We start from the raw sequence: 16,117 nt of genomic DNA on the forward strand, positions 1-16,117 counted from the left end.
TTTGAATATTCCCTTTTGTTGATGCATGGCTTTGCACAGGAACATTATAAAACTTTTCCTCTTACAGTTTACCTGCAACATTCCTGTTCTCATCAGTTTCTTACCTAAGACCCACCTCTTTTTTAACACAATGCATTGAATAGCTTTCTATCAATGTTGCATATTTCCTTTCCTCTTTTATTTAGGTTTGTTTGAGAGGTCTTTCAGTGCATCTGGACTTAATGTGCATTCTGAAATCTACTGTAGGTATTTGGAGTAGCTTATGAGTAGTTCATGAAAAAGAGCAGTCACATTACTTATTTGCATGCCTGGACCATTGGTACTACTGTATCTGTCAATCCTCCTGCTTACTTTGTTGGGGAAATAGGAACTGTTTACTTTATTTACCAGTGCTACTATACAAGCAACCACTAAAATCTCAATAGTGCTTACACACACACACACACACAAAAAAAAAAAAAAAAAAAAAAAAAAAAAAAAAAGAGAGAGAGACAGAGAGAGAAACCACTGCTCTTAATGTCTGACAACTTCAGTGGGAGAACAGGGATATGTTGTTTATCCCAACTTTATCCCAAAAATACCTGTGTATTTTTATCTAAGTGAAGCCACAAATATTCTATCATCTCTGTTTTCAGCAAGATTTCTATGTCAAAACAATCTGGTTTTCTGCCTCCAGATGGACTAGCTAAGCTCACTAAATTCTTTTAAGAGGTAATTAAGTTAGCATTAGGAGTATTAGGAGCTGCATATAATACTGCGGTTACTCAGCTTCTATAAAATATTCATAGCAAGGAACTGACAATTTTTGATTTAATAGTATAGGGGCCAAACTTCCAAACTGAGCTCTAAAATTAGTGTCAGTAAATTTTAGTGCCTGCCTGCCTGCCTGTCTTTTCCAAACAGGAAAAAGCACACATGGTAGGAGAACTAAGCTGAATTCTGCTCTACACCTGGATAAATCCATTTAACTCTGAATGATTCATTCTGATGCATGTCAATGTAGCTTTTGACCTGTGAAGCTGAGGAGTGAAAGGGAAGCATGCCCTGCTGTTAAAAGCAAGCTGTATCTGCCAGAGACAGACTCCTTGTTGCTTACCATCCTTGCGTGCAAATTAGGATGGCCATTTCTAACACAGTCCATACAGCCTGCAGAGCTGCACAGCAGATGAGATTCAAAACGACAATGATATAGTGTTTTAGAATGAGGCAAAAGGCAACAAGATCAAAACTCACAAACAGAAGCCACACTGAATGAATTATACTCCTGAAAAAATAAACTTAACTTGTTGCTTGACAGGTGAGTATGAAAATAAAATTACCTCGTAGATCCGTCCAGTAACAGGACAGATAGGAATGCCATGCTGCTGTGTTCTCCAGATCCTGATGGATTACTCAAAACTAGGCCAGATACGCAGACTGAAGCATCTCTTGTATTATTTTGTAGGTGCATTAATAAATGCAGAGGGACAGGATTCCTCCTTAGAGGTTAAGTTAGTGCCAGTGCAAATGGAGGTCTCCCTGGAGCCTTCTCTTCTCCAGCCCTCTGAGCATCTTCGTGGCCCTCCACTGGATGTGCTCTAACAGATTCATGTCTTCCTTATTCTTCAGGCACTAGAGCTGAACACAGGCTGAATACAGCTGAACCCCATCTGGGGTCTCACAAGAGTGGAGCAGAGACAGAGAATCACCTCTCTAGACCTGCTATCCACATTTCTTTTGATGCAGTCCAGGATACAGTTGGCTTTCTGAGCTGCAAGTGCACACTGCTGGCTCCAGTTCAGTTTTTCATTCACCAAAACCCAACAAGTTATTCTCCACAGGGCTGCAATCTATAAATTCTTTTCTCAGCTTGTATTCATGTTTGGGACTGCCCCAAGCCATATTCAGGACCTTGCACTGGTCTTGTTGAACTTCATGAGATTCACATGGGCCCACCTCCTGAGACTGTTCATGTCCCTCTGGATGGCATCCTTTCATTCCCATGTGTCAACTGCACTACTCAGTTTGTGTCATCTGCAAACTTGCTGAGGGAATATATCATACCAGAACATAAAATGTCACTCTGTAGACAGGACTGGATCATGGAGATGAAGAAGTGCTTACCCTCAGGCTGAGGAAGATTACAGCAGTAATGACAACGGGGTTCTGCAAGGCACCCAAAAAAATATTCAGTTTCTATTCATTGTGTAGGCATCTTTACAGCCATCACCGTAAAGACAGACACCATCTCTATCTCTAAGGAGTAGACAAAACTTTAAAAAAATGTGTTCCTTTTGAACAGAAATTAATTCTACAGGACTGCAGAACTCCTTTTGATGTCCAAGTAACAACACTGTATTAATTTCTCACTAAAAGGAAAATACTAGAAGAGGGAAAACCTCCCATGTCAAGGAAACTAGGAGATCTACTGCAAGCCTATATCTCCAAAATGCTTTTCCTGCTTCTGTCGCCAGGACATTCAGAATACTGCAGAGTAGCCCCAAGACCTCCATTTTCTGAGTTAACGCTAAATCCTCTTGAGATGTTGTTGTGGTTTAACCCAGACAGCAGCTAAACACCACACAGCCGTTCGCTCACCCTCCCCCCTCCCTCTCTAGGATGGGGGAGAGAAACGGGAAAGTGAAGCCTGTGAGTTGAGATAAAGACAGTTTATTAAGACAGGAAAATAATAACAACAATAGTAATAATAACAATAATGTCATTGATGTACTGCAGGTGTTCAGGAGCTTCCCCTTGCTTCAGTGCAGACTGGATCAGTCCATGGCAAATAGTAGGGCTGTGTTTTCACCCCTGGGACAGCCAATTCCAACTCCCATCCAAGTGAAAGCAAACTGTGACCTGCACTCTGCTGCTAGAGGGATGGAGAAAAATGCATTAGCGATATCAATTGTGGTGTACCACTGATGATAATAGTACTAATAATAATAATGTGTACAAAACAAGTGATGCACAATGCAATTGCTCACCACCCACTGACCAGCCTAATACTGAGTAGTCTGCCCCCACCCCCACCCCGGCTAGCCACCCCTATATATTGTTTAGCATGACGTCAGATGGTATGGAATACCACTTCGGCTAGTTTGGGTCAGTTGTTCTGGGTCTGTCCCCTCCCAGCTCTTGCTGCACCCCTACCCTGCCCATTGGCAGGACAGAGTGAAAAGTTGAAACGTCCTTGGCTTGGTGTAAGCACAGCTCTGCAATAACTAAAACATCAGGGTGTTATCAGCACTCTTCTCATCCTAAGCCAAAACACAGCATTCTACCAGCTACTAGGAAGAAAATTAACTGTCCTAACTGAAACCAGGACATATGTGTTTTATCATGCTCATGCTACTTCCCTTCAGCTGTTTTTAGGGGTGAGTTTCCAAAGTGAAATCTTTAAAGGTTGCAGAAGATTAAACTTTTAAAGGTTTCCGTTTGTCCAGGATACAGTTGATACAATTAATCACTACTGAAGAAAAATTACCATATATAAAAATTTCCCTGCTCATATGAAAGATTGCACCAAAGATTAATAGTAGCCTTTCTAGTCCCCTGTTCTTTGAAATGTATGGGGAGGACAGAAGCATGTGAAAGCAGCCTTAGGACTAGCAGCTTCAAAACAAAGACTTTCAGCAAAGATGTATACTGAATATAATTGCTATTATCTATGTATATTTCACATTTTTACACTTCTAATCTTTTGGTTGTTTTTTAGGCAGAACTGAATTCCATTCCACACTGCAACTTAAATACCCCCCATGTAATGACATTCAATTCCTAGCAATTTTCTTATTTGATTGCAATTAGTACAGACAAATGAATGTAAACAGGAGTGTTTTTAACAATAGAAGTAGGCTTTGTATAATACACCACCTGAGAAGATAGTAATGTGCAATTACACACAGAAAAAAATGTAATTTATTTGGAATAAATATCTGAGGTGTAAGATTAATCCTGTCAAAAAAAAAAAAAAAAAAAAAAAAAAAAAAAAAAAAAGATTGTCAACTAAATTGCACCTTTTTATGTGCTGCTGCCTTGAGACTGATATTTTATATTAAAAAAAATAATAATAATAACAAAAATAAAACAAACACACAGTGTTGCTCAAATGACAAGAACTGCAAAATCCAGAGTGCCACAATTTCAGTGCTCACAACTGAGACAGAGCTCTTGAAATCTGGCACTTAATCTGTAAAGGCTTGGAAAGATTTGTGGACTTTAGACCTGGACCAGAAGAAGATGTACAAATACATGGTACTACAGAAAGAGTTTAAACGGGAGTGTCAGTGATTGCAATGCCTTTAATTACTTCCGTAAAATAAAAGCAAAACAAAGTTACTTCTATATGCATATACAAAGAGAGGCAAGAAACTCAGACACAACTGAATCATCTACACCTTTATTAGTATTATTATAGTCTTTGGTAGACTTTGGACTGTGCAAATTTGTACTGTCCCAAATAGTTCTTAGGCATGATTTTGGTCAAAACTGCTTGCCAGGCACTGACCCTTGTTACAGGGTTAAAAATATTAATTAATTATGTTAATTAATTGTGGGGCATACCCTGACAATCGATGTTAGAACCAGAGGACAGTTCTGCGCCTACTTCATTTACTTGTGTACACACAGACCAACAGACTTAGACAAGACAAAAGAATGAAGCATTTGGGGAAGGAACTTAATTGACACCATGTGGTAAATCCTGAATGGGGATTCAAGCCACAACATATTCTGAGCTCAAATCAATTAGGGTGTAATCAGGGTCCCGTATCAGCCCCCAACACAGAGCACAAAACCTTCCAGCTCGCATTAGTCAGGGCAGTAGGCAGTCTTGCCCGGCTGCCAGATCTCACTGAGCCACCCTCTCACTCCTGTTCCTCTAAAGGATAGGGCTCCTTCCACATCTCTGCCTCTGGTCTTGCTATCTGCAAGGCTGTTTCTCCCATTTTTTCCCCTTTTCATTTTTGCTTAGGCTTCCCAGTGGCAGTGTAGGGTGCAACAGGTGTTAACATCAGTACAATCTATTAGTGCACAGTGGTTGATTTAAAAGACTAATTTTTTTACCTTGTTTTGTCACAGTACAACAAATCATTCTCAAGATGTATAATTATTATTAATAATGCCATTAGTGTTAGGAATCTCCTGGGCTTGCTGCCACTGTTTGAGCAAACACTGAATAAACATTAACATGTCCTATTGTGCATTTCCAGGGTTTCCTACCAGTCTCAAATCTATTAGCAGAAAATACAAAGCTTGAGTCAGTCCAGAAGATTACCTTTAATCCTTGCAAAAAATCTCACTGAGAAATACTGAGCATCTGTAACATTTTTAATGAGAGAAAATGGGATAACTTGGTCTACAATTGAGATTAGATGGAAAAGTAGAATACGTTTGCTTTCGATGCAATGAAAAAACACTTCACTTCACGCTTCTTTATTAAAATATTCCAATACTGTACAGACATAAAAACTTAGGACTAAATAAGGTTTAATCTTTATTAAAGCTTTATCTTTATTTCAGTTTTTAAATGAAATAAGCTAGTAGAAATAATGCTGTATAAAAATAAGTAAAAAGTATATTTAGCAAATGTTTTCAGAGAAACAAGAATAGCATTTGGTATTATCTGTAGATAAAAATGAATGCTCAATTTAAAAGTAGCTTTTTAAGAAAGAAAAGAAAGAATGAAAATGATGCTTTAGGCTTTTCTATTACACTGTTTTAAATTGATTTATGAAAAAATGGACAAGAGGAATTAGTAAACTTTTTTTGAGAGAGATTTTCTTTTAAAAGTATGTCTTGAAACAGGAGGATATTACACAAACTGATCATCAGACTCACGCTTAACATTATAGCCTGGTGAATATGATTTTGCCATTACTAATAAAGACCTACATGTCTCTTAGTGACTTGATATTTGCAAGGTCTTAAGACTTGTCTAGGCTAGTTTTGGACCTGACAAAGTTAAATTTGTTTAGATGTGATAGCGGTTGTCTACCAGACAAGTAACCCTTGTCTGAATTTATTTTAATTTAGGTTTAATCTACAGCAATAAAAAGCAGAGATTCTGTGTGATTGTAACTCAGATTATGGAAGACAAGGTGGTGGGGGAGGGTTCAGGAAGATACCAGACAGCAGGAGGTACCAGACAGCAAACACTAATCACAGTGGTCACTACAGGATGGCAGCCTTGTGAATTAGTACCAACTGGTTCTAGAGAAAAGAAGGAGATCGGAAAACAGATTAACTGGGAACCAGTGAAAATAGAGAGCATGTAGGTGCCAGGGTTAAGAAAAGAAAAAATAATTTTTTTTTTTTTTTTTTTAAGAGTAGAGTTGAGAATGAGAAGAAAGAAAATCAATCCAGGAATATCACATTCATCCCTGAGATGTCATGATGCTGCTAGCTCTTAGTAAAACATCCTTCCTGATCTTCCTGAGGAAGGCTGAAGCATACACCTTGGGACCCAGAGCAACATTGGAAGGCAAGCATGACTTCAGCCAAATTGAAGGAAATAGTGTTAGGAAGTTTCGGAATAACATTTTATGGTGTATTACTATTGATACCTTTCTGGTTTAATTTGGATTTTAAGTATTAGTAACATTGTAACTATTTTGATGATAACTCTACAGAGTTATCTTGTTCTATCTTGATTACGCTGTTAAGATTGTAGTTACAATAACATAATATCTCAGCTCCACATACTAGTTTTAATCACTTTTTCCCCTGCCCTGTTTGGAAATGGGGAGATCATTGTGCTGATGTGATTTCTGTTCCTGTTCCTGCTACACATTGGTGCGACTTTTTTGTAAAAATTGTATGAACGTATGAAGATTTTCAGTGTAACAGTATCAAGATGGACTTGATATTGAATATATAAGATTACTAAAAACTGCTTTTGAAAAGTTACAGGGGCTGTGAAACTGACAGAGAAACATGAGAAATATACATGATAAAAAGCTCTCAAAAAAGAGATAATTTAGCTTCCACCATTTTCCAATAAAGCAGTAGAAGAAATAACTGGAAAATTATGTCCAACCTCAATCACTTGGTGATTCTGTAATACGCATAAACATCAAAGTGATAATCAGATCATGTTCATTAAAAGAAACAATGATGGAAATTCTTTATCACTGTTAATTGTGTATTTCTAGAAACAAAGGCCAGCGAATATGTGATTGACAGGGCAAACTGTTCTTATAAGAAATACCTGAAATAATATAACACAACAGCCACAATTTCCTTATTTTATCACAGAGCTGATGACTGAGCTTGGCCCACAGAATCTCAAAACCAGTAAACAATGACACATATTGACTCACTCTATCTAAAAACATTATATTTATATTGCTCTTCTACAAGATCTGCCAAATGGACTGAACTGTAGTTCAGAACGGCACACATATCCTGATGCTTCAGTGAATCAGTGAATCATTTAACTGGAAATGTCTCAGAGAGTGTAGATAAAATGAGTTTGATTTAACATTTTAACCAGTGAAAAAAGGGGGGAAAACAGCAAATTAAATGAAAAATATATAAATAGATAAATAAATAAATAAGAATTGAAACCCGTGCTTACTTTCAGCCTATTTCAATTTGAAACCATGAAGGGAAAACAAACAAGTACGAGAAGCTTTCTTATACCCCATCGCATTATGCAAAGATCACGTGCAGTCATAATCTTTGTACTCCTATGGCCAATCCAGAAATTTCTGAAGTTAGGTGGAGTCCCTGCAGCGGACAGAGTCAGTCTCTGTTTGCAGAATAATGTGGCTACAAAGGCACTAGCTACCCAGTCCCAGGCTTCTGTGTTGAAATCTTCCTCAAATTTCTCTGTATGGTCCCAGAATGTTGCTTTTGGACATACCCTGAAAAATGTCTTTTTTTTCCCAGTAAATGCATATGCTTCTCTGAAAATCTGTTTTTCTTTAGAAAGCATGTTATGACTCTCTTAATTGTCCTTTTTAAGAGAATGCAGCAGGTAAAGGTTATTCTGAATTTTATCCAAGCTCAAGTACTTAGTATTTGCTAGCAGCCATTTCTGAATGAACAGAAAAATCATTATGACATCACTCAACAGTGTTGTTGAATGAGCAAGTTAAAATGTTATATATTTTTTCATTTTATTTAAGTGAATACTTTTCAGGCATCACTTGAATCTCTAAAGTATTCTAGGACATACTGAGAAAGACTTTGTACTCAGTTAATAGCAAACACAAAAACATTGCCCATGTTCTATCTTGTTCTAGCCCCCATGATTTTTCAGTGGATTTCCATCTTTTGGGTTCTGCAGTTCTTTTGAGACACCTTTGCGCTACACTGTTCCTCTTAAAAAGCTTGGGAAATTTTGCAATAATTTAAGAGGTTATTTTAAATTTCTGTAGAGTATTTCCAACCAGTAACACTGGAAGAGTAATTTTCATCCCAAGATGGGGGTTTATGATTAGGGGTTCTGCTCACAACTTAGCCAATCTGTTGAGAAATACTGTTGAGAGATACTGCTCCTTTGCAGTATCTCCCCCTACAGTCCCTTCAAGACAGATACCTTTCCTCATTTTGTGATACATGACATTGGATTTATCACAAAACAGATGACTTTCACACTTACGAGACTGAAAACATACGTTCAGTTGAAGCAAATAAATTAAACTCAATCTGTGAAGTTCTGAGATTTTACATGAACATAAAATTCAGTTAAACTTTAAGATGTCCACTACAGCTAAAGTCAGGAAGTGAGTCCATGATGAGGCAAGCTCAGAATCAAAGGCCTGACATCAGTGTAACTTGCAAGGATACCCTGAAGACACAAATATTCACAGTGTGATAGAGACACATCAGTCAACTGAAATGGTAAGAAATCAAATAACAAACTACAGAGTTGTTCAGCTCCAACTGCTCAGCAGCTGCCTTAATGAAACCTCCAACTTGCAGTTCTCTCCAGAATGCAGAGAAATAAATAAATAGATAAATAAAAAGGCGGGGGGGGGGGGGGGGGGAGGAGGGAAAGAAGAAAAGAAAGAAAGGAGACAGAGAGAGGAAGAGTATTTCATATAAATTTCCCAATCAAGCTGATATTACAATTGGGAAATGACATACATGTAATGTATATATGGTATATGCAGGAATGATATACAGGAAAATAATGCCTTTCAAGAATATTATTATGGCTATACCTAGGGACTGGACACTTTTGAAAGATATTATAAAACTATAACTTTACATACAAGGACATGATCCCTGCCATCAAGCAACAGTTTACATTGAAAGAGAATTGATATGCAAAATGAGAGTGGAGGTAGACAAAATCAGCTCTGAACAAAATATGAATTAGCTGTGAGTGTTGTTATTTTAGTTCTTGAGAGGTTCTTACTGTCTGTTTTTTTATCCTTAAACCATAAATATTGTTGGATAACTTTGTGCAGCAATGTGAAGTCCTGAGAAGAATGCATTAAAGAGAGGGTAGCATGAGTCTTCTATATGGATTGCTATCTTATAAATCAAGATTAAGGTGGCAAAAGATGCTAAGATTTTTGTCTGAAAGGCAATGGGTAGATAAGAAAGGAGTTTGGGGCCAAAATAGAAAGTTAGCAATATTAAAGAAAGTACTTAGGCAGAAACAGAGTAAAGAAAGTTCTTGAAAATTCACTTGACTTTGTTCTGCTGAAACAAAATGAAACAACTGTGGGATTCACAGTGGCTGTAGGACAGAAATAAGCTGGTTAAAATAATGCATAAGAAAAAGTGCCTGGTGTCAGTGAAAGTTGGAGCCAGAAAGGTAATGAAAATAAAAAGTTCTTGAGACCTGATAATGAGGGTTAGACTGTTTGGCTCACAGTACAGAAAGAAAATGATGAAGGCTAGTAATAGGGAAGGAATGTGCAGCTAGCACTCACTACATGGTAGAAGGCACACAGGAACTGTCAGCCCTTCCTTAGGTCCAGTAATAAGAACTGCATTGTTGACAATGGCAAAGAATTGGTGTAGAACAAAATGTATAGTTTCAAACTAGAAATAGATTAGGAAAGATATGATCAGCTTATGGACTCCATATGAATGGGATAAGAAAATTAATCATACAGACAACGTATCCAAGCTATTGTTCTTAATCCATTTATACTAGCTTGGCATTCATTCAAATGTGTATTTTCAAAAATTTTGTTCACAACTTCATTTCTCTGACAACTTAGTTATAAACTTTATCGGTAAATGAAAATAACAGAAAAGTGTTTTGTAATCTAATGTATTAAATCAGATGGCAAACTGATCAGATGGCAATCTTTCTTCCTTCATTGCTTTTTTACACTTGAAATCTACTTTAGGTTTTTAGAATTAATAAATTCAGTAATTCAACACCATTTACATAATATGTAAATCAATTCAAATATATATTTTGTCATCAGCTGGGGTAGAGGTTAAATTAGAGACATAGTCTAAGTAATTAAATTAGTTCTTTACATCAAGAAGAAATTTCTCCAGAAAAATATTTATCCACCATTAAAAAAGTGGTTGCGAAACAGTTATTTTACCAAAGGGCATATTATCAGCTGTGCAAGTGTTCATAATTAGGAGACTACAATGTTTCTTTTTTAGAAACAATTGCCAAATTCCACAAAAACAAGGAAGAGTTTATATATTTCTCAGTCAAAACAATCTTTATGAAAAAGTTCATGATTAAGATCATCCAAAATATACATCTCAAGTAGCAAAGATAAGACATTAGAGAAGGTAAACACTATGAAAAAGAGGCATGATGATGTTCATTCACCCACCATGAAGCTTGAAGAATGAATCTCTGAAGGCAATATTTCTCATGTCACTGAAAAACAGACTAAGCAAGGTCATGTTTTTCTCCATTCTGTGGTCTGTAGCTCAAGAAGAAAGTCTCTTCCTGCAGGAAATAATTTCAGCCGAATCACCAGTTTACCAAGCTGTAACCTATCTTGACAGCATTAATAATAAATTCCAAAATTTCTTATTCTTTCAAAGCACAAACTTGTATGCATTAGTTGTTCTGTAATTTCCTGTTTTATAGGCTAGTTGTCTACCCATACTCTATACCTTTTGACTTACATATTTTTTTTAAGAAATTTTGTCTGGATATAAACAGACTTTTTTTTTTTTTTTTTTTTACTACCACTATTCAGCAAATGTAACTTTACCTGTTTTAGCAGGGCAACCATTTTAGAGTACTTAATGCTGTGAGTGATATTATGAAAAAAATCCTTGGAATTTAAGGGTGTAGGAGTGAACTTTTCTCTATAATCCATTAGTTTTTAGTGGGAACATAGAAAACATTTAATAATGATATATCACTCTGGATGTGGGTGTGAGTACATGTGACAACTTGGAAGTAGGAGGATTCAGATGTGCAATTCTACATGAAGAAAATGGAAAAAATGCTATGACAAATCACAGTGCATTATGTCAGAATGCTTTGAAGACTTGATAAATTGTTTTGTTCTTTATAGGCTTCAGCTCACTAATGACTGTGTTTCACACATTACAGAAAGAGTAGTTCTACTGTAGGGTTAAGATTGTGTGTCAGTTACTACTGTGTTAGGCATTTTCTGAAGACATGTATTCCCTGAGTTATCTCTTGAACTGAAATTTTGTAATAAATACATGAGTGAAGATATTTGATGTCATAATTTCTGTGGTAGCTCTAAATCTCCTAAGAGTTTTTTTACAGGCAGGGAAGAAAGTGATTGTTTTCATATTACTGAAATGTGGTTGAGGTTGCTGCTCAGCTTAGTACATAATATGTGTCCCACTTTAGTACATGATTACCTCATGAATAATGTTCAGATACCTTGGGATTTGCTGCCAGAACAAAAATGCTAGTTCATTTCTCCAGCTGATGTGGCTTAGATGGGGTAAAAATGGAGGATGTTTATGCTGGTGAAATTAAAGTCCTGTAATTTCAAATGAGAGCTATGTAATGACATACTACTTGAACAATAGACCTGAAAAAAGGAAGGCTCACATCTGAGGCTTCACCTCATTAGCCAATTGATGCACCCTTTCTTCTCCTGACTATATTAAACAAAACAGAAAGACAAACAATATTTATGTAAATAAAGCAACAATGTTTAAATCCTGTCAGCTTGTAATATTGCACAATACAACTTTGGGGAAGATAAAACTCCCAGTAGTCTTGAACATAGTAATACCATGTTCAAATTAGATACACATAATTCTTACACGGATTAATAGGTAGCTAGGTAGATAAGTAGATTAAGTTTGCTGTCATCTCAAAAGAAGAACGAGTCAAACTGACTTGAGCAAATACTTACAGCTATTTTGGAGTTATATAGGCTTTTTTTTTTTTTTTTTTTTTAGAAGTAAAAGTGCTTTAATGATTGGCTTTCCCCTCATGTTGGAATTAATCAGTATACAATTGAACCTATTCATGCAGATGAAGCTTGTGAAAGCTTCATAGCTACTAGGTGGGTGAAAGTAGTATTTTCATGTTTTAATATTTATAAGTACTAAATGCACTACCAAGAAGACAAATTATAATACCTGATGAAATACCTGATTTACATTCTATCTTATATTTCACAATACCTTTGTACTGTCTATTATGAAGATGTTATTGTTGAAGAACTGAGTTCAAAACTTGGAACTCCATTAGACTGGGTATTGTGTATTTCTGTCACTCAGAGTTGCAATTTAGCACCTAATTTCTGCATTTACATTATGTGATTGATAACAACAATCAAGATAAGAAAAGGTAAATTTTCTTCACTGTAATCACAATTTGTAGACTTATATCTTTTCTTTTCTTTTTTTTTTTTTTTATGCTTTGTTATACCCTGAAATGGAAATATAGTAAAGTCAAGCCTTAAACTTTTGTTACTGAAGTGAGCAAGGAGCATTACCCTATGTCCACCCAACTTCTTAGAAGAACCAGAGGTAAGTGACTTTTAGTAATAAATACAAGAGCCCTGCGACACTGGAAAAGATTTGTCTTTCTCAATTTATGTCTCAGTTGACAAAAATCCCAGAATATCCCAAACTGAATATCCCTCCACATTGAATATCTCACCAGAATATCCCTCTTGCCAAGGGAGAATCTGGAGTCACACAGGGAAACACTCCTAATGATCTTCCCATGTCAAAGGATCCTTCTGGCTGCTGATGTGGGTTTCAGTTCAGGTTGCAAAAGTGCAAGCACTACTATTAATGGGAATGCATATTTCCTGCACATGAAGATAATACCTGTCATATCACCTTACCCTCTTAAACATGAAATGTCATTTACTCTGACATTTATTATATCAGGCTTTCATTTCTCCTATACTTGACTGTTCTATCTCTTCCAGTAAGTGCACACAGAGAGGGACAGCATCATAGCAGAAGGAGTCATAAGGGGAACCTTGGTACAGAGATAAAGAGTGAGTAACTTTAACCTGAAAAACTGCACATTAGCTGTTCTAATTAGCAACCAACTAACATTAACTGAATAAAAGGAATCCCATGGAGTCACTGGGGAGAGGTTGGACACAACAGCCCATCTGCCTCCTATTTCATCCCAACCCTCCAGCCCTTCCTCGTGGCTAGACAGGAGGCCCACTCCCCTCCTCGCACGGCACTGGCTATGGTGCTGAGAGAGTTTGCTCAGCAGAGTCAACCCCATAATGTGGAATAAATATATGCATTTTTTAATTGTCAAGTTTGTTTTCTGACAGCATGGTTAGCTGAACCACTTTGGCACAGCAGAGGATCATCAGGACCAGTAAAAGGCATAAGGAGGCACTGAGGCCAGATGAGGGATTAATTAGCTCTGGCTGCCAGGTATTACTTCACCCCTAAGTGCACTGCCTGCTGAACATACTCATACATGTATAGAGCTACTGTCATTTCAGACAAATCAGTCCCTGAAAATGAGCCACTACTAATCTGCTGTGAACATGGAAATAAAGTGCATTGTTAAGGGTACTGTTCTGGCTTCTGGCTGAGAAAACATAAGCTTAATCCTTACATCTTCTCTCTCTGCCTCTGCTCTGTTTTAGGTCCTCCTGAAGAGATTGATGACAGCAATACTAAGGTCAGTATGAATGAAGTATAAATGGAAATGTGCATGTAAGCACCAAAAGAAATAGCAAGAAAGAAATACAAAACAACTCTGTGAGGATGAGAGCACCAGCAGCAAACTGAGAGCCTATCATTTCTTGACAGCCAATATGGCTGCACTCTGACAAGACCCTGTTGCAAACAACTCTTAGTGGAAGACCCTAAGGCCAGCAGCAGGAGGGTGGCAGCAAGTTTGCAGCATGACACACACACCCTTCCTTTCCCTGTGCAATAGAAAAAGCAGCTGTGAGCTTACACTGGAAATTCACATTCCAAACAAGGAAACAAAAGAGGAGATGGGTAGTAACATAGCTTCAGATATTTGGAAACCAAGGCAAGCAATATTCTGAGGCAAAAGACCACCCTATAACAGTTAATGATTCCTTCAGGGTATATATATTAAAAATAATAATAATAATAATCTATTCAAAACCTAGCTTATCATCACCAATCAAAAGGAGCCCAAGGTACGTAGTGAGAACTTTAACAGCCAGTATCCCATCTTCCACAAATGATCCAGGCCAGAGAACTTCAACACAAATGTCTTCGACCATGAAAGTATGCAGGGGCAAGGATGTGCAAGTTCAAAATTGTCTTGGAAAGTTTATACATTCTGGGAATCCCCTTCTACAAGGTCTCACACTTAATCTTTTTGTATTAAATTCCCTAAAGATCCCAACCTCACAAAGAGGTAGAAAAGGTTCAGTGTGTTGAAAATACTGTTGCTACACAGAGACCTGCTATGGATTTTCTGGTTGCCAGGCCTAAGCCAGTCAATTTTAATTTTCAAAAGGATTGCTACAAGCAATATCTAACTCTGATATAATTGAGAAGACTCAGATGGTCTTTAAGGCTTTGGGAGAAAAAATGTTAGTAAATGAAATATGTCTTCAGTTTGGTTACATATAAAACCCAAAAGTGTTACTCTATTTTTAGCAACACCCACTAATTAACTCACATTGTTGGAACTACATTGCTTCACTAGACTTTGCTCAAGCCACTTCTTCTGTTAATACTAGTACAACAGGCTCTTCATGTCACAAATGCAAACACAAGTTATCTCAGGAATAATAGCAGGGGGGTCCACTTCCCAGCTGTTGAACCAGCAAGAGTGGAAGTGTACTAGGCCAGGCATAGAAGTATGCTGAGGATCTGTGCATTCAGCACATTGACACAGCCAGCACTGAAAGCAAGAATAAGATGTGTGCTGAGCTTTCCAAGGGATGGGTGAGAGGCATCCCAGCCAAAGTGATTGCAACAGGAGATAGGAAGACACCGTCTGTGTACTCACCATAGGTGGGCTTCAGCTCCATTGGGCAGACTTCATTTGCAGAGTCAGACATTTCAGTTTCAGCATTTACAACACCAGCATTCATGTAAGCGTCTCTGTTTTCACTACAGTCAGTGGCTAGCCTAGTGTATCCTAGCATGCTGTTCAGCAGTCCACTGGCAGCTGTGTTTGTTAGGGTGAGCTAAATACCTCTTTAGGTCCTGCTGCAAGGACTTAAGAGCTTTAGGGCAGGACCTAGCTGCCCAAACATGGGTGCTTGCTACCATCAGATATGCCCATCATCCATGTAGAGCTGATAGACGTGATACAGAGCCTGAAGCAGTCTGCTTTGTCCTGGAGTCATAATGGGGGACTTGAAATAATGCTTTACACCACCACTTAGACTAACACTAGGCACCTCTCTTTAGATGATTGTTTCCCTTTTTCCCTTTCACAAGCTTGAGATTAATCCTGATTCTTGCCAAACCTGGGCTATCTTGTATTTTAAGGGCTATTCTGAAAAGAGGTACCAGTGTATACAGTTAGAATACACGCCACTGGTTCATAACTATTTATTGCTCACTAGGAACATCTTCAAAACAATAAGGCACAGCAGCCACAGTCGAACATGTTTTTCCTCTCTCTTACTACTACCTCTGCCTGGTAAGAGAATACTGAAAAATGCCAAGCTGTCTTTCAGACTTGAAGCAGAGTAACAATTCTCAAACTTTAAAAAACTGCCTAGTCAGTTGACAGCTTCTGCCTCCTTAAGCCAGGAACAGCTGGAGAGTG

The 16,117-nt window shown here is 37.5% G+C and overlaps 1 long non-coding RNA gene across 2 annotated transcripts; it reads right to left on the minus strand.

Moving 5' to 3' along the window:
- Window positions 1-2,633: 2,633 nt before the first annotated feature.
- Window positions 2,634-13,158, minus strand: LOC311430777. 2 transcript variants are annotated; one of them, XR_014689026.1, is made up of 3 exons: window positions 13,028-13,158; window positions 10,749-10,867; window positions 2,634-2,851 (listed from the first exon to the last, which is right to left on the minus strand). It is a non-coding gene; the product is annotated as an uncharacterized lncRNA (long non-coding RNA). The 2 variants fall into 2 exon arrangements; XR_014689027.1 differs by lacking the exon at window positions 13,028-13,158 and adding an exon at window positions 11,789-11,933 and having other exon boundaries at window positions 2,634-2,848.
- Window positions 13,159-16,117: the final 2,959 nt, after the last annotated feature.

Source organism: Aythya ferina (assembly GCF_964211825.1).
Source record: "Aythya ferina genome assembly, chromosome: 2".
Lineage (NCBI taxonomy): Eukaryota > Metazoa > Chordata > Aves > Anseriformes > Anatidae > Aythya > Aythya ferina.